The sequence below is a fragment of the Lynx canadensis genome, chromosome B4, assembly GCF_007474595.2.
Source record: "Lynx canadensis isolate LIC74 chromosome B4, mLynCan4.pri.v2, whole genome shotgun sequence".
NCBI classification, from domain to species: Eukaryota; Metazoa; Chordata; class Mammalia; order Carnivora; family Felidae; genus Lynx; species Lynx canadensis.
Genome location: NC_044309.1, coordinates 56,869,400 through 56,889,443, shown reverse-complemented (window position 1 = coordinate 56,889,443; position 20,044 = coordinate 56,869,400). Strand labels below are relative to the sequence as shown.

The following is a 20,044-nucleotide window of genomic DNA, read 5'->3' as shown; positions in this document are numbered from 1 at the left end:
ATAATAGCCAAATAATTAACAAAGCATAGTTATGTAAAAGCATGAAATTAAATATTTGTTTAACATAATGATACTGGCAATAATTCATTGTGGATAAGAATGAGGTCTTTGAGGTCAGAATGCTAATCCAACAACTTGAATGCTGCCACTAACTGTGATCTTAGGCAAGTTAGCTAACCTCAGAAATGGGCACAATTATTGCAGCTCAGAGCTATTTTGAGAATTAATGGAGATAATGTATATGGAATGCATAGAACAGAATTCCTGGCATGTGGTAGGCTGGAGCCCCAGACTCAACTGTGCAGTTTTCCCATGGCCCAAAGGAGCCCAGTTGAGGAGATGAATAGGGGTGAACAGAGCTGACATTCACCTCTTGCACCTCTTTCTGGCTAAGTTCTTGTTTGCTGGGAAAGGTCAGTCCGAAGGATGGGTCCTTTTATTTTGAACAAAGGTACTGGGTTGGAATGTGGTGGCTCTGTGGGTCAGCTGTCTTTATTATCACCCTGTAAGAACACATACCCTCCATTTTCAGGTGGTCTTTGGGAATTTTGAAGTCAGCCTGTCTTCCACATAATCCTTATGAAAGTGTGATATTGACACTTTCTCCACAAGGTAGTTAGTGAATAAAGGAGGGGTGCCCGGGTGGCTCAGTCAGCTCAGGTCATGATCTCATGGTTCATGGGTTTGAGCCCTGCATCAGGCCCTGTGCTGACAGCTCAGAGCCTGGAGCCTATTTCAGATTCTGTCTCTCTCTCTCTCTCTCTCTCTGTCTGTCTCTCTGCCCCTCCCTGACTCATGCTCTGACTCTCTCTCTCTCAAAAATGAATAACCTTAAAAAACTTTTTAAAATTAAAAAAAAAGAGTGAATAAAGGAAATATCCAGATGATTATACTGAAGCTCCATTTAACATTATTGATATTTTACAAAGCTTATTAATCAGGAGCAAGACAGCCATAGTTAAGATTTAGCATTTCTTATAATGGGACAGCTATTAAAGGACAATACACACCTTTTGAATTTCCACTGAAGTTATAGAATTAAATCGAAGGTAAAATATGATTCAAAATTGCACGAGGGAAACCATTTTTTGAAATTGAAGATAATTGATAATAACTACAAAGTTATCATAACTGGTAGGTTGGTTGCGTGCTTGAATTGGTGAAGTGTTATGTTTATATTTTACTGTGTTCTGAAGTAAAGTGTATGAAGACATATTTTTAAACTGAAATTTCATTTTAAAAATGCCACACATAGGGCTTTAATTAAAGGACAGTAAAGGAGCAAAATGATGAATCAGGAATTTTAGGTTTTGGAAAGTTATACAAAATATGAAATCTGTTATATTTTGAAGCTAACACTGGAGGGAAAAACAACTCTCCCATGTTTTCAGTTACAGTAAGGAAATTAAGTGTGAATTCTAGCTCTGCAGGAGACTTTCATGTAACCATTTTACTGACTCTACTTCATCCTTTTGTTTCTTGAATCTAGACACAGACCACATTTTTGTCCTTGGAGCTTTCTTCCCTCTCTATTGCCTTTCTTCAAATATTATTTGAAGGATGTATTGAGTTGGCAATTTCACATGGTTGAACCATTTATAGATCCAGCCAGCCTGGTGTAAGACCTTTGTGATCACATTGGCTCCTTTCCTCTTCTCAGCCACCATATCTGGTTTCCAAAGCACATATTTTTTTTTTTTTTCTGTTTCATGCATCTTCTCCTTTCCTTTGGCACAGAAAAAAACCCATTCTCTCATCCCTTCTCATTTGAAATCCTCAAGTAGCCTTGGAAGTCCTTTTCCAGCTCCCCATCTCTTCCTACACCAATTGGTTGCAGTTGAGGATAGCACTTAAGGGCCACCAGCTACACTATGGCCTCAATCTGAACTTCCAGACCTGCCTTGCCCTAATCCCATATAAATAGCATCATCAAATAATGGGCCACTAAATATTCCTTATTATAATCCACATGTTTCTGTTCCCTTTAGTGTTCTTTTTTACCCCTTCCCCAAGTTAAATTCTATACATCTCATTCTCAACCCTAATATACTTCCCATGATGCTTTTCAGGTGGGAATTCAAAAGCTACCATAGATTCTATCCAGCCTGCCTGCCATAGTGGGGAATTTGCACTTTCAATTTGTACAATGAAAGAAATTTTATACCTATTTGTGTATCTACTGCCCTTCACACAGTGTGACTGATTATACTGGTTTAGATGTATGTCATTCCAGCATATGATAAACTGCATTAAGATATCCTCGTTGTATATTGTACTCTACCATTGTTTGGTGTAATGCCTGGCAGATAGAATATGCTTAATACTATAGAATAAATAGTGAAGAGTTTTGGGCTTACTACACTGTTTAAAATGACATATATGTGATTATATGTATTTGGCCTTTATTATTGACAGCATAATATCTGGTGACATACTCACTGTTAGTATCTTTTCCATCTGCTAGAGAAAGGAGATCCCTTAACTCACTTGGTAATGTTTAATCTTATTGCTTATAAAGGAAAAATGAAAATTTTGTTATGAAATTAATTGAATAGACATGGGAAATTATCAGGCATTTGATTAATAAATACATTGTTAGTTTTTATAACACATGAAAATTTATGTACTGTAAAGGAAATGGTCATTCCAACATTTAAGCAATTACACAAATTATTTTCTATACTGTAAGAAAAAGCCCTCTTTTTAATGTCAGGACAGCTGAGCATACCAAAAATAACTGGAGAGTTCGTTGCCTTTATTACTATTAAGTATATTATTATGTCCTTGTAAAATCATCAAAAAAGATGAGGTATACTCCTAATGATCAGTGGTTTAAAGTCAATGTGAAGAAATAACATAAACGTATTAATGATAAGATGATTACCTGGTTGAAATCTCAACAGCACAGATTTCTATGGTTTAAATTAAAAAGAAAAATTAAGGAGAGGGAAAAAAACCAGGCAAACGGTATTTGTATTCCTGCATTTCAGGTGAGGTACCTACATTTTCCTTGTATTTTTCTTTCTCATTAACTGTAGAAACCCATAGATATAAGTCTCTGTGCAGCTCCAAATGCCCCCGCTCCATTTTAGGTGGTATTTCCAATAAGGGTACTGTTTCTTGCAAAGAATATTACATCTCACTAATTGTCCTACAAATCCCATTCTTAATTAAAATCAAAATCTTCATTGCAACAACTTTACTATATAGCTTGCAAATATGTGCTCCTCTTATTTGTTTGGAGGACGATGCTCTGGATACATCTTTTTTTTTCTTTTTTTCTTCGTTCAAAAAGGAGCAGCCCTGGTGAGAAAAATTTACAGCAATTGATTTTGTTTGTTTGTGGCTGCAGCCATAAAAACTCCCAAGCAAAACTAAATAGTGCTTGTGGGGCACAAGCATGGTGGTTCATGGGTAAACAGTAAGTTTTATAATACTGTTAATGTTAGACAAGAAGACAAGGTATAATAATTCCAATTTCCTCATTTGTCTCCGTTTTGTACTAAATTGTGCGCTCCATCATGCATATGCTGGCTATAATGTGACATATTTAATTCTGCATTTAGTCTCTGCTTTGTTACACATGCACGAAAATAGCAAGTCAGCTTCTCAAATGCCATGGAGCAGCCCTCTAACAACAACAACAAAAATAATTAAATACAAAATAAGTTTGAATAACAGTAATGGTGGGAAAATCTATCCTAGGGTTCATTCTTTTTACAGGGAGTTGGCAAACCAGGAAGAATAGACTTTGTCATGTGCAAATATGGTGACCATAAATGGTGCTAGAGGCTTTTCCATTGTCCTCTGAGTTTGCCATGAGAGAAAGCGGGTGAGAGAAAGAAAGACACGTTTGATAGAGTTGTGAAGAATGTTTGAATGGCTATTGGGTGTTGAGCATTGTCTTGCAGTGACCTCAATTCGGTACAGTAGAGACCCTTGAAAGCACTGTCTGAAGTCACAATACCACTATTCTCCTCCATTTACTAAAAGGGATTAGTTAAAAGGGTGACGTTCCGTGCAGAGAGTTCCAAGTATTCCATGAAACAAAGGGCTCTGAAATGTTTTTGAAGTTATTTTTAATTGAGTTGAACTAATTTAATAAAGGTCCTACGGAGGAAAAAAAAATAAAGGAATGTGATTGTTTTATGATTCCTCACAGATGGAATGGACATTTATAGCATACTTTTCCTTTAGTGTTCCAGAGAACAGTAGCTCCATTTACAGCTACTGTTAGCAATTTAAAACTGCTCCAAAATGAAGTCTTTCAAGAAGTTGACAGCTTATAAATAAATCTGTCTGATAAAATTGAACATAAACTGCATCTGTGGTTAGTTTGCCAAAATTAATTCTACATTTAATTAGAGATAGCAGTCAAACATATTTAATAAAAAACAGTCTTGGAGAGTAAATCAAATGAAGTCAGATTTTAGCAGACGTTTTGCATTTTTTTCCAAGGAGTGATGAAATGACCTCACCTCTCCGATTCCCAGTTATATGGCAGCGTGAGCTCTGTAGCGTTATGGGGAAGCCAGTGAGTTCACACTGCTTGGAAAGGTTCCTTGCTCAGCTTAGGGTAAAGAGAGAAAACGATCATTTTGTGATTTTGCTTGATTCCATCATTAGGTTTTACTTTGATGCCATATGTATTAAACTAACAAGTTAATAAGCACATTACTGCTAATGATTACAGAGACCCAGCTAAGGTAATCCTAATTTATATATGTACCAGTACAGAGAATTGTCTTTAATTTTTTTTTTCTGATTTCATTGCCAAGCTTGTTTTCTTTTGTTTTGTTTTGTTTTAATTTAACCATCACAATGAGACATATGAAAATCATACACTAGCAACAATGCCATTTCTTCCTGTACAAAGACTTAGAAAAATCACCTTTGCTTATCAAATATTTGTGCTCACTCTGCACGGTTTAAGCAATGTGGCATAGTTGTGGAATCCTGGGGAAGATGCAAAAGCACACAGATCAATCAGAATGCAGCAAACAATATTTGGGGACAAAAGTGACTTACGGTTCAAAGGGCAAAGAAGCAGATCTTCAAACACTGGAAGTTTCAACACACAATCCATAGTCCTAGGTGAAGTGTGCAGACAGACAATAGAGACTAGTATTAGCAATAACAGTTTCTTTCCAATTTATGTAAAAATGATATGCACCTTCACAAATGCATACAAAAACTAGAGTCAATTAAACCAGCTTTTATTTTGATCTTTTAAAGTAGGGGATGTTACTTTCTAGTAATGAGGAAGAATTTAAGAAATGTGGTAAGAGATTATGTGGCTGTACTTATTAGTTAATATCAAATTTGGATTAGACATTCAACATTAATTTATTGAGCCTCCTCTATATTCTTAGTGTTAGAATCATAGAGATGGTTAATCTTTACTGAATATTTTTTCCAAAATATCTACGTGTTTTGGAATCATGCAGTTATTAATACTACTTCTGACAAATATGCAAAGGCATTTTTTCTACTTCTTCAAGTTTTGTTTAGATATTTTGTTCTTTCAGAAGAGCATTTTTATTTTTACATACATGACTTTGTCCCCAAGTAACTTTATCAAAATTTTGCTACTTTTTTTAGAATAATAGGAAGTAAAAGTAGAACACCCTTATTCCTGAATTTGAACAATGTGTCATTGTTGTGAGGTTTGCTCAGTGAGCCTTACATTACTTGTATTCTGAATAAATGAAGAAATGGAAATGTATGCAATGCACAAATTCTACCTAGCAGCCCCGTTCAGTGCTGTCCTGGAATAATTACACTGTTCTAAAACTCATAGGTGGACTTAAATACTAATGCATTTACAGTTGTTAATTGCTATCAAAATACAAACCATCAATAGGCTGTAGCTAGGGAGAAAAAAAAGGTTAAAAATCAGCTCAAGAAAGAGAAATTGACCAACTCAATCATGCTGTAGGATTTAAATCATCATTAAGGTACCCCAAAGGATATCTTTGACTGATCTCTTTAAGAATTCATATATTGGACCTGAAGAAATAATCATTTTAATCAATGGTTTCAAATTCATTATATATGTTTTAGTGCCATTAGAGGATTAGGATATTAATGCAACTGTGTAGCTAAATATTAAATGACTATCGCTCTCATTTAATAAAAATACAAATAAAACAAGCTTCTTCCTAATTTAAGAAGGGTAAAAATATATTTATCTTTTCTGTGGATCCTTGAACAATAACTTCTTTCCCAAAATTTTGTTAACAACATTGTTATAATTTATAAAATAAACAGCTTTAGAAAAAATGGGTTAACAATCACATGGTTTCTTGTGGGCTTGTTAGCAGTTAATTTTATGTTGGGCAAATCACTTATCTCACTGGGTCAAGATTTCTTCATCTCTAAAATGAAAATATTGACTAGAACAATTCTAAAGCCTTGTTCTCTGATTCCATGGTTAGTGCATTCCTACCCACCCTACTTTTTTTTTCCTCTAATTTCAAACAAATGCCATGTCTTTTCATCATTTTGGCTGGCTCATGAAATTGAACAGAGCAAAACTAATAAGGAAGGGAGATACAATTTGAAATTAGACACCACTGTAGCTTTTGCTGTATCATCAGATGTACAAGATTAATGACAAATAGAGAAGTAGATCAGTAGATGCTCTCAAGACATTGATGCAGAAGCCCTAGGTCATAGTAACAGAATTTCTATTTGAATGTTTTCTCTAATACTGAAGAAAATGTATTATCCTTTCATTTCTAAGGAGCTTAAGAGGTTTGGTTAAGAAATGTCTAAAAAGGTGCTCGGCAAAGATGTATATTCTTGAAGTGCTAAATAAAGTTGTAAAGCGCCTTGTGGGTCCTTGAAATCAATACATTGGCTTGGATTTAGGGTTCGGGCCTTCCAGAGAGCACAGAGAAAATTGCTCTGAAGCATCAATGCTTCCTTCCACCTTACTGCAGGTTCTCACCATCTGTCACAGTGTATCACAGATTTCTCCTGAGTAGACTCCTTGCCTCATCTCTCTTGTTACAGATCCATTTATCTCATTGATGATGCCAGTTATCTTTCCAAAATGCAGATCTGGTTATGTCATCTTCCTGATTGAAAACCTCTAATGACTTCCAGTTGCCTAGCTGATAGAGTCTAAACACCTAAGCCAGGTAAACAAGACCCTTATCTATCTTACCCAAACAGAGCTTTCCATCTTCCTCTTTATGCAGTTATTCACCCTGGTCCAGGACGTGCACCCTTCCGTTCACAGCCTTGAACAACTGGCTCATCTTCAAAAGCCAAGAGAAATATCATCTCTTCTATCAAGCTTTCCTTTTCTCAGGCACCTCCCTAATATGTGATTCATTCTCTCTCCCTCTCCCTCTCTGTCTCCCTCTCTCTTTCTCGCTCTCCCACCACCACCACCCCTCCCTGTGTCTTCCATATCTAGTGTGCTTCTGAGTCACCTTTTTTTTTTAAACCTGTTTTTAAAATATCTACCACTAAGCAAGGCGCATATAAGAATAAATAAAGTTAACTAAAGTTAACTCTGTAGGACACTAAAATGCAGCTGATACATGAGATTTGTTTTGTTGGCATGTGTTTTATGGAGGTCTCCTTTCACTTACGTACATACTGTAATATAAAATTTATGCCTTTTTTCCAAATTCTAATAATATGCCTATGCATTGTGTTTCAGTAAAATGTAGTTTGCATTTCTCCGTAGCTTTTGATATTATTTAAGTATTTTCAAATTATTCTTATGGTTTTTCAAAGCTTATGTATTTAATGTAACATTCATAATTGGTATGGGTATGTTGTTAAGATTTTAAATTGCCATTTTGAAGCCAAAACTGAGATTTCAGTGTGGAGATATATATATATATATATATATATATATATATATATATATATATACACACACACACACACACACACACACACACACAAAGAAAAGTACCACCTTATATAAATTAATAATTTCTTTTAATTGCCTCGAATGTTTTAGTCTCATGTGGATTTTTGAAGTAGTATGTAGCTTTGATGTTTTATTAATTATTTTCAAGGTGGCTTTCTTTCCAGAGCAAAGCATACATATTGATTTTGTGTATGATGAAGACTGAAATTTCTATCTTGGCACTGAGACTTCTTGCAATCAGATCTAGAAAAGGGTTTGATCGTTTTGAAGCAAGTCTCCAACAGTTAACTGTTGGCTGCCAAAGTTCAATTTAGATAAGTGAAGGGGAAGAGTTTAGAAATTTCACACATTAAATGTGTGATGGGAAAAACCCAATATAATGTATTAAAGATGCAGGCTTTGGAAGGAAAACATGGAGTATCGTAAGAATTGTGTGCCAGTCTCCAAAGGTTTTCAGTGAGGTTTGGTTCAGAAAAGCCCTTGAATGTGTTGGAAGCAGATCTTGGAAGGGGCTGTGTGGTGTGTCAGGGAAAGCACCAGAGAAAGTCTTGGTTACACAGAGTCTGTAAAATCGACTGTGGTAGCATGACAAAAATTGGTCTGTGTGGTTTGCCACTGCCAATCTTCATGATTGATACAGATTGTTGGAGCCATATCTATCATATGGTGCTCCATATTGATTGTTAAAATCTGCAAAAATGAATTATTTGGAGTGTATTTTTCCATATCGTTGGCTGATTTTTCCTGTACCAAAGAGTTTAAAAGCACTTGACCTTTGCTCTGAATTCTTACTTGTTCCCACAACTAGAAGGAAACGATACCAGCATCTCTATTTATTATCCTTTAATAATGATGCTGAAATCTAATTCTTAATGAATATGGTAAAGGCTGCACATTTGAAAAGTCATTGTATAAAGGTGCTCAGTAAGTTAGTTCTATGTTTAGGGATGGCTTAGCTATTTTATTTTTAAAATTGCCATCTAGACTTTAAGAGAATTAGAAGTCAAATGGCAAATAAATTCTTTTAGAAGAACTTTCCGTCTTACCAGCCATTACCCAAAAAAGCAAGAAATAGCTCTGGATTTTTTTCTTTTTGTAAAAGTGTTGGGATTGATCCTATTTATCTACAGAATTCAAATGCAACCAACATTTATAGGAAAATATGCCAGACTTTTGCGAATTGAATAGATTGTGTGCATTTGCAAGAGGCAAATGACACAGGAGACTTTACTTTAAATCACCTATAATGTTAGGATCATTATAAAGTAAGCAGCCAGCATGCTGGATTGTACGGCTGGAAAGAACCCACATAAGAATGAAAACAGATGGTATTATCATTCTATCCCAAGCACTGTGTGGATTTTTTTGGTTAGAGTCTGATTAAGGTTTCAGAAATTATTAAGTGGATAGATAATAGAGAATAAGAAAATGAGAACACAGAGGGCTTGCCAAGTCTTTAATGCTCACTTAAACAAAACTGCCTGCAGGTTCAACAAACCCATTCCTGGGTTTTGTGGGTTTGCAAGGTCCTTCTCCAGAAAAGTTGTTTTGGGTGATGGTCACCATTTAATTAAAGGAATATCAAACTATATGTTTAGAAAGATAATAATAAGCCACCCAAACCCAGATGCTAGATGCCACACATGTTGGAGAAGGGCTATAAAAAAAAAAGGCAAAAAACCCCCACAAAAAAACCCTAAACACTCCCACACTCTAGAAGTTGGATTTAAATGAAACCATTGGGGGGAAAGGACCATTTCCGTTTTCCAGTTGCAGTAATCTTTCTCCCCACTTTCCTTACTGCCTTAATCCACATCTAATTATCAGCTATCTCCATATTTTCCTCTCCACTTGTTATCTTCATTTCTTTTGATTTGCTAAAGTATATCTGACATATATGTGAAAGGAAGTAATATCTTGCCTTTGTGTGCGGGCATTTGTGCATTCTGAGTATTTCCTTTGTACTGAATTGTACATTAGTGTAATTTTATTTTGGCCTCCTCGGCTCCTTTGAAAAATATTCACAAATTAAACAGTCTAGCAAAAGTCAAACAAACAAACAAATAAAACTCAAGCCATGAGAGCTTGTGATTTCTTTCAGTTTGATTTTAGCTGAGGAACATTCAAACTTTGAATTTGCTTATTTCAACCATTTTTTTTCTTTCTTAATTGTGGTTTCCGCCATACCTTTTAAAGTATAATTTTCTTAATTAAAATAGTAAAAAAAAAGTTTCTCAAATTCAGGTGGGCTGCTTTGGATTATGGCTCTCTCTCCTATGTATCTGTCTGCAGTTCTACAGCAACCACTTTTCAAATTAAAGCCTTTTTTCTCCCCCATTTCTTCTGCAGTACAGTGGACTCAGATCAGAGCCCTCTGATGTGAAAGGATGGGATTTTTAACTGACACTCTTGCCTGTAGAAAGAATAGTTCAACAACTGTATTTTTCATTTTCCATTTAAGCCTTACATGGTATAAAATAGGAAAACCTGGGGCGCCTGGGTGGCTCAGTCGGTTGAGCCTCCGACTTCGGCTCAGGTCACGATGTCGTGGTTCATGGGTTCAAGCCCTGCATCGGGCTCTGTGCTGACAGCTCTGAGCCTGGAGCCTGCTTTTTATTCTGTGTCTCCCTCTCTCTCTCTCCGCCTCTCCCCTGCTCGCTCTCTGTCTCTCTCCCTGAAAAATAAACATTAAAAGTAAAAAAAAAAATAGGAAAACCTGTGAGATGCCAATGACTGTTAATGAAGTAAATGGTCTATCAACATGAAGGTAGCACCTTTATGTTTGGAGAATTAACAAAAGCAAAGCAATTGAAAGAGCAGAAACCAAATTTCCCACATGATGCAGTAGTCATAGTTAAGATTTCTGAGTAGGGCATAGAACTTTTGAGAGAGGTGTGATAATGCTTCAGATAAATGTTGAAAGCAAATTCAAAAGTGTGGTTTGAAAGGCTTTGAATTTTTTTTTCACACGTACAAGTTTTGTTCATGTGAAAAAAAGCAGGACTTCTCAAACTGAATGTTGAGCTTTTTTTTTTTTTTTTTTTTTTTTTTTTTTTTTTTTGTATAGAAACAAACATTGAGCCTGACACCAGGTTTGTGTGGGAGTAAGGTAAATTCAGGCTAAATGACTGATGTACTGTTTGGGTATAAACATTAGATTCCATATTGCAACTGTCTGTCACTACTTTTGCCATTAATCAAATAGGTAGTGAAATGTACAGCAATGCTTAAGTGTATTTAATGTAGTTAGTTTTTATAAGTACTGCTGGTAGTTATCCAGGTACAGGTGGTAGCTTTCTTTTTTTCCCTCCCTGATTTAAGATTGTGAGATCCTTTACTGTTTCTCTATAGAATTGGCATCTGAGTATACAGATTTGATTTGATCTACTAAATTTGGTGTCATTTGTGATCTAGTGGCAATGCAGGATTTAAAAATCATGGACCTTACTGAAGTGTTAGGAGAGGAGGAGATAAATTCATTTGACTCCTGTGTGTGGCCTGATGCTAAGTCAAGCACATCTATATTCCTATGTGGAAATATATGTGAATGTAGAAGTAAAAAGTAAATTTGAAAAAGAAAACAACAAAAAGGAATTAGTGTGGTTCCATTGAACTTAATGCTATACGCTGTCTATATTAAACTCTTTTTTTTTCCATTCAGTTGGATTTGTTTAAAACGGCCTGTTAAAATTAATGGCACAGAAACATACATCAAGTAAAATCTTGTAATATCTCTGTAATATCTCATAATTTGGTTTGTGTTTGACCAAATGTTTTCATCATTATTCCAAGCTTGGTTTGGACCATCCAGGTGTTTTCAAACTTTTCAGCTTTCTAATTAAAACAAGCTTCCATTTTATCTAATATGCTACAATGATTAAAATATCAATATAAGATAATGAGTTCTATTGTTTGCTAATATCAGGATATCCACTCTACCAGGTAACTTCAAGTCCTATGGTGAAATTCTCTTAGAACAAATAGGTAAATGGTATAGTTTAGCAAATTGCTTAATTTGGCTGCTATTACCAAGAGCTTTAGATTTTCCTTTTGACTTTGACCGTAGAATGTGGCCACCCCCTGATAGGTCCTTCTATTCATCTTCATGGTACATCTCTATGACAGTAATGTACTTATTGCAAGGATGAGTAGATGTTCAGGAATCACATATACACAAGAGAAAATACAATCATAGAGGAAAATCCAAGTCCAGCTTTGTCTCTCCCTCAATTAGAAAAAATTATGTCATGTTAACTTATCCTGCTATTTTCCTGGTCTGGAATACTTCCACTTGGAAGTTGGTAGTTTGTTTGTTTGTTTGTTTGTTTCTTTCTTTCTTTCTTTCTTTCTTTCTTTCTTTTTTTTCTTTTTCTATCCCTATTCCCTTTTTAGGTTGAACTCCTCTCTCCTAAGTGTTCAAACAATCCTTCTATTTTTGTTCTTCCATTACTACTATCATTTATATACCAATATAACATATAAGTAGCTCCTGGACAACAGGACTGCACTAGAGATTGGTGACTATATAAAAATGTAAGACATTGTCTCTAGTCTCCAAATGTTATACTCTAAGTAGTAAGAGAAACCAGGTCCATAATACAGTTAAACAAAAATACAGATTATTCAGGTAGACTGCCAAAGGGGAGGAGATGGGGGATGGGCAAAATGGGTGAATATGGAGGAGTGGACTTCCAGTTGTGGAATGAATAAGTCATGGGGATGAAAGGTACAGCATAGGGTATGATTGTCAATGGCATCGTGTGGTGACAGGTGGTAACCACAGGTATGGGAAGCATAGCATAACATACAGAATTGTCAAACCATCTATGTGGCACACTTGAAACTAATGTAACATTGTGTGTCAACTATACTTCAGTTAAGAAAAAAGATAATAATAGCCAACATGTATATGGTGCTTATTCTGCGTGAGGCACAGTAATTGTGTTTTATCTATAGTGACTTAGTTTTTACCTCGCAAACTCTATCCTACTGATGAGGAAACCAAGTTGCACAGAAGTCATGTTACTTGCCTATTATTGAAAAGCAAATCCAAGCTTTGAACCAGGTAATCTGGCTCTCAGAGTTCAGGCTCTCACCCTGTTTTGCACTGCCTAAGGATTTTTTTTTTAAGTGTGTCGTAGTCTATATTGAGGATTTGGCAGTATCTGCCACCCCAGATTAGGCTCTCATTGCTCCATCCCACACTACTGTGGGTACTCCCTTGCCCACACCCCGCTATTCAGTCCCTGAATTCTAGAAGGATTATCTGCATTCCATAAATATTGATGGAATAGAATCTATTTGAATAATCTGTATGCTGAACATTGATAGAAACAAAGGTAAGCATATTTTGACCATGAAGTATCAGTTATTCAGTGTCAGATATTCAGTAGAATGTAATTTCCAATGAACTAATTTTATTTTATCTTTTTAAGTTAATTTTTAAATTTATTTTGAGAGAGAGAGCGAGTGTATGAGTGGGGAAGGGGCAGAAAGAGAGAGAGAGAGAGAGAGAGAGAGAGAATACCAAGCAGGCTCTGCACTATCAGTGTGGAGCCCTATGTGGGGCTCAATCTCACAAACCGGAAGATTATGATCTGAGCCCAAACCAAGAGTCAGATGCTTAGCCAACTGAGCCACCCAGATGCGCCTCCAATGAACTTTTAAATTTTATTTATTTTATTTTGTTTTAAATTAACATTTATTTTTGAGAGAGAGAGAGAGAGAATGTGAGCGGGACAGGGGTAGAGAGAGAGGGAGACACAGAATCTGAAGCAGGCTCCAGGCTCTGAGCTGTTAGCACAGAGTCCAACATGGGGCTTGAACTTACAAACTGTGAGATCATGACCTGAGCCTAAGTGTGATGCTCATCTGACTGAGCCACCCAGGAGCCCTGAACTAATTTTATTTTAAATTTCACAGATTTAAGATTAAAGGTTGCTTTTGATTTTCCATGCTAATGTCATTTTAGTTGTCTCACTCTTTAAAAGTTATGGTGAAGGGATCAGTTAGTTTTAAAAGATGAAATTTATAGATTATTGAAAAAAGAACACTTGTTAGACCACTAAAATTTCATCACAAATTTATTAAGAAATCATCTGATAGACGTTTCCCTTTTTTTCTATGCTTCTTTATTCTTTTGTGTATTACCTATCAAATAGCCAAAAGCTGGGAACAAGAGTAGGGAAACAATAAATAAGTAAAAGTTTTCTATTCTTTCTACCTGGTTTTGTACAATTGCTTAAATTCGTTTTATATTATTTTTTTATTTCCTTTTAGAAGATATTGGAAGTGCTTACTTGCTAGGTAAAAGGCCTAAATTTGAATCATTATTGAAAAATTCTGGTGTCTAATACAAATGTTCATTTGAAAATGATAGACGGTCGTTCAGGGACCCTGAAGTGTTTTCATGGATTCTCATGCCTGGTTGGCAGTTTTGTTGAAAGTGGCCGTAAATCAGGAAAGAGAGCTGAAAATACATTTTATGTCATCTTTAAAACAACTGTAAGTTATTGTCCCAGAAAATGAAGATGCCATTTTTAAAGAAGGTAGCAGGATAAGGTATTGAAATGGGTAGAAAAAACATGTTTCCAGAAAAGTATCACCAGTAGTTACTGATATTAATTATAGCATAAAATGGGAGTGGTATGAAAGAATAAGGATTAAAATCAAGATTGTACATGGAGTCTGAAATTTAAATTTATAGAACCTGATGCTTTTTATTTTTTTAATTTACTTTTAACTTTTTGGTGGTGGTTCTTTTACAAGATGTTTGTTGATGAGCAAATTGAATTTGAGCTCATATGCTATAGAAACCAGGTGAACTCACATTCTCCAAACGCATCTGTTGTTTGCTCCTTCCAGAATAAATATTACAATTCTTGATGAACAACAGCTGGAAGGCTTGAATGTGGTTGCATTCCTCATGGGTTCACAGGATGAAATCACTTGTGCACCATTGACAATTTTAAATGGAGAACAAAAATGTATTCCATCATAAGATGTCAGGAAAAAAGTATTTTTGTAAAAATGTATTTTCTATTTTTAATCTTCTGTGAGCTATACATTTTAGGACACTGAATGAGTTGGAAGATGTATGTTGTGACCTGACATTCTCTCTGACTTATATTTAGTTATTTTTTTGAGTTTTTTAAAACTTTATTTATTATGAGAGAGAGGGAGACAGAGAGAGAGAGAGAGAGAGAGAGAGAGAGAGGGAGAAAAGCATGAGTGGGGGAGGGGCAGAGAGGGAAGAGAAAGTGAGAATTCCAAGCAGGCTCAGCACTGTCAACACCAAGCCCAACACGGGGCTCAAACCCACCAACTGAGATCATGACCTGAGCCGAGGTCAGATGCTTAACTGACTGGGCCACCCAGGCACCCCTACTTGTTTCTTTAATTATCTTTAAGAAAGTAATATGTACTAAGTGCCAAAGTCCAGTTGCAATACATTGAAAATGGAAGCAATTGAGTCATTATACTGCTAAATAATATTTTTACATGTATCTTTTATGGCATGTCAGCCAGTTCATTAATGTTTTAACTTATTTTACTGTTTTGGGTGAGGAGTAACTTTTCTCTGTCAGTGTTTCATGGACAAGTTGGTAAAATGGTACTAATGGACAGAATCCTGGACTGGAGGTGAGTGGCTGTGGCCACACTGGAGATTTGTGGCCATGGGCATAGACTGTCATCTCCCTGTTCACACTGCCTCTTGTATAAAATGAGGGGTTTGGACTGGATGATTTCTCTTCTCAAATCTGTGAGCCTATGATAACTTCTAAGCCAGTCTTGACTTCCTTTATATTTGCTGCCAACACTGATCTCTTCCCTTCTTGACTTTCCCTGAGGGTATTATCAGTTCTATAAATTGTGGTGGTTGATTATGTTTTATGATATACTTTATCATGCATTCTTTTATAGGGCTGTTTTTTTGTTTGTTTTTCAGGAGCACATGTTTAATAATATTCACTGTCTCATAATGTTAATTCTCCTCTTGATGATGAAATATCTAAGCATCTCGAGGAAAGTAACCTTGTTCTATATTGCTTCTTTTTTCTGGTTTTCCTTGTAGCACATTACAGAATAATTGCCACAGCTATTTGAAGTGTTGATAAACTTAACAAATTCAGTTACTAACTTATTTAAAACCCATGCAGTGTGTTTGGTTCAGAACCATAGAAATAGAACAAAGCTAACACTGGAATGGGGCTCAAGAAACCTGATTTTCAGCCCAGATCAACATTATTTGACTATGTGCTCTGCTCTTGAACAGATCATTTGGTGCTTCAGTTTACTCAGGTCGAAAACTAGGGAAAGAGACCAACATTCTCTAACTTTTAATTTCTGTAATTTTTTTCTCCCTGTAAATGCCATCATGGAAGTGATGAACAACTTTGCTTAGCATTTTCAAAACATAGCCTACTTTTTATCAAGCATTTTTATTCATCATTTAATTCGGTGATTCAACATATATTTATTGAGCACTTACTATGAACCAAGAACTGTGAGTCAGAAAGTACAAGATTTGAATCCACTTAATATTTAAACGTGGGGAAATACTTTCCCCTTTTTGCTACATGTGCAAAACGGATATGGCAATATCTGCTTTACAGGGTTGCTAGGAGGATTAAATGAGGCAATGCTATCAAACATTTAGCTCAGTACCTGCTGGACAGAATGGGATTAATATTATTATTAACACTATTATTATGTAGCACATTAAAATTTTAAACCATTAATTGGGGATCGTATTTAATGGTCTATACAGTATAAATATAGCCTGAGTGATTATTTGGGTGTAGTAAATTCAGATTTTTCAAGTGCAGTTTTATGTTGAACAAGTGACTTATCCTCTCTCTTAGAAACTTAGGATACAAATACCTGTCTCTTCTTGTGGTCAGGATTAAAAGGGTTTAAAGTGAGATAATGTACAGAAATTTTGCAGCATAACCTTTGCCATATAAGACTCAAACATGTCTGTTTCTGGAAAACTAACCTAGTTTTGTTCCAGGCAAAATTAATCTATGGAGGTCACCTCTGGTGGGGAATTAACCATTGTGAAGGGGCATCAATAAACCATTTGGGGTGACAAAAATATGCTATATCTTATTTCTTGTAGTGTTTATTATTGAGACAGACAGAGAGAGAGAGAGAGAATAATGAATGAATGAGCATGAGCAGGGGAGGAGCAGAGAAAGAGGGAGACACAAAATCCAAAGCAGACTCCAGTTTCTGAGCTGGCAGCACAGAGCCCGACGTGGGGCTCGAACTCAAGAACCTTGAGATCATGACCTGAGCCAAAGTCGGATGCTTCAACAACTGAGCCACTCAGGAGCCCCTGAAATATGCTGCATCTTAATCTGGGTGATTACACAAATAGATACATAGCTCAAAAAATTCTTTGAGCTGTACAATTAAGATTATTCATTTTATTGAATAAATTTTTCCTAAAAAATGTTTGTTTTCTTCCCTAAACATAAATACCATATTACATTTTATAACCAGAAGAAATATCAGTTAATAATAATAATTTTCTAGTGCCATAGCTAAAATACTACTCCAATATATTTTTCTCAACAGTACATAAAAGTGAAAGAGGACACCATGATCCCATGAACCTTCTGATGTCAGAAAGCAGTTGGAGGAACACTCAGTGGTTCTACATATTTCACCACCCAATTGTTTCAATTTGGCACACCATATTTTAGGATATTTATTGCCTGCCTAGTTCTTGAATCTACTCTTTTCCCTGGCGCACACAAAACCATACGTCATGGAGTATTATTTTTACGAGGATCTGGTCAAAAGGACCTGATCAGTACTATTGCCACTTTTTCATGTATTTTTCTGGGATGAAGAATAGCTTATGATTTACTTCAATCAAGCTTTATTTAGGATCGGGTCTGTAGGAAGGGGTGGAAATGGTGGGGGAGGGAGTGGAAGGGACAGCATAAATATATACATACAGTGTGTGAAAATAAAGAAAGGCATCTTTTGTTACAGCTGGTTGCAAGAGAAGTTTCTGCTTGCACTGCTGAAGATAGTATGAGATTAGTGGAGTTGTAGCAAAGTCAGGACAAAGACTCGCTGTGTGAGAGGGATCAGCGTGTTTGCTCAGTGGAGCTTTCTCTCCAGTTGTTGACAGATTTAACTGGTGTAATCTTAGGCCTGGCTAGCTCCTCCCCATGAGTGTCAAGAGGCAATCCATGCAGTAGTAAATGGCCATGTGGAGTATACCATGAATTCCCTATTTGTGTAGTAGCTGTAGTTTAGGGTGAGGATTTAATATTGAATGGACTCCAGATTGTCTAAATTGCAATCACAGTGTTTATTTAAATAGCCTATGGGGACCATTAAAGCATTTTAACTTTTGCTCCTATGTTTCTCATGTTATGAAATCTTGAAGCACATCGGGGAGAAAAGAAAAATCCAGCCTTGTAAAAAAGCATATGATGCTAAAAGTTCTCCCTGCTGCCAAAAATGCTTCAAGAGTTTTAGTTCTCTGAACTAACATGTGATATGATGGATGGGATCCTGCTGTGGTCCCTAACTAGGGGATTTTCCTTGTGCAGATACACTAATCTGCCCCAGCATAATCCAGGAGATTCTTTCCCATACTGGTTCCCCACTTACAGTGTTGAAGTCTATTCTGCTCACAATCATGTCCATAATGCTATAGCTTTAAAACTACATAAAACTCTGTTAGTAACACAAGTGCTATAAAATTATTAAACTTTTAATTTTACATACCAAAAAAAAAAACCCATTTCATTTACTTTACTGGCAGAGCCAGGGTGATGGTGAAACTTGACTTTGGTGAGGAAGGCCATGAACTTGAGGTGTAGAACAAACAAGTACATCTATTTCTAAGGCAGATCTTCTGAATAGAAAGCATGACTTCAGTTTCATGCTCTGATTTAATACAATAAAATTAAAAACATTTCATAAATAAATTTCTGCAGTTGATTCCCTTCTCCAGGAAGACTTGCTTTCCTACATTCTTACTTACTTACTTATTGAAAGGCTCTAAGTCTGGAATAGCATTTGATAATGTAAAAGATTTTCTGATTATGGGAGCAGCATGGCCCCAGAGATCTTTCTGAATTGCTGAATTCAATGTTCAATTTTCTTTTTCTTTCTTTCTTTCTTTCTTTCTTTCTTTCTTTCTTCCTTCCTTCCTTCCTTCCTTCCTTCCTTCCTTCCTTCCTTCCTTCCTTTTTCTTTTCCTTCCTTCCTTCCTCTTTCTTTCTTTCTTTTCCTTCCTTCCTTCCTCTTTCTTTTCCTTCCTTCCTTCCTTCCTTCCTTCCTTCCTTCCTTCCTTCCTTCCTTCCTTCCTTCCTTCCTTCTTTAAATTCCTACACGTTTCTACGGCTGTTCTAACTGCTTTGGGCTATATTAAAATGTGTTCCTGTTCCTGGCTCCAACTCTGACATGGTGTGCCTCATCAGAGTAGTTCAGGGCACTTCCAGGGTCCTCTCAACTGGCCCTTCTGCATCTTTCTGCCCTGTGTGTATAGTGATAGTAACAATACTTCTCCATCTCAGAAATAAACTGGGGGCGAATGTGCTAATGTATATAAATAGCCTTGGCCTTTCTTGAAATGAAGACATTGTGAGAGATGTTTTAATGAGAACATGAGAAAAATCAGCAATAGCAGATCTTAAATAACCTCTGTCTGCAGCTGGGAAGTGGCCATTTAACTTGACTCAGACCATACATCACTGAAGGTCCTTTCCATCATAAGTTTTCTGTTTATTATAAGTTTTTTATTTATTATCGTGATGTATATTATAGAGCTAATTGCTTCCAAATGTGTCATGATGTAGGAGTGTATTTTTTCCTAAAATGCTTTATTTTGCTTTTTATTTTGCGTTAGAATCAAAGTTTCAGATTTCTTTCGATTCAGTGTTCCAAATGCTTGGAACAATATCTGAAGCATTTCCCACTATTCTGTTGCATCCTTACCCCTCATCTCTAATTCTTTTTCTAGGACAGACTGTTGACTAAAATCCATAAATTTTACAGAATCCCAATTTAATTTGCTGATTTTCTGATCACTGTTAATGTTTGTTTTTTTTTTTTTAAGAATTCATCTATTGCTTATTTTCACTTTTAGTTTCACCTTCTTGCTTTTCAACCACTTTCTCT

General features: G+C 35.9%; 1 protein-coding gene and 1 long non-coding RNA gene across 2 annotated transcripts in view; one reads left to right on the top strand and one right to left on the bottom strand.

Moving 5' to 3' along the window:
• Positions 1-20,044, top strand: part of SOX5 (SRY-box transcription factor 5) — an 866,928-nt gene that overhangs the window by 320,082 nt on the left and 526,802 nt on the right. The window lies entirely within an intron of this gene.
• LOC115518463 overlaps positions 888-20,044 on the bottom strand; it is a 43,001-nt gene continuing 23,844 nt past the window's right edge. The window contains exons 2-3 of the long non-coding RNA XR_003970273.1: positions 5,029-5,090; positions 888-3,303 (exon numbers count right to left, since the gene is read on the bottom strand). This is a non-coding gene — a long non-coding RNA (uncharacterized LOC115518463). The remainder of the gene's footprint in view (positions 3,304-5,028; positions 5,091-20,044) is intronic.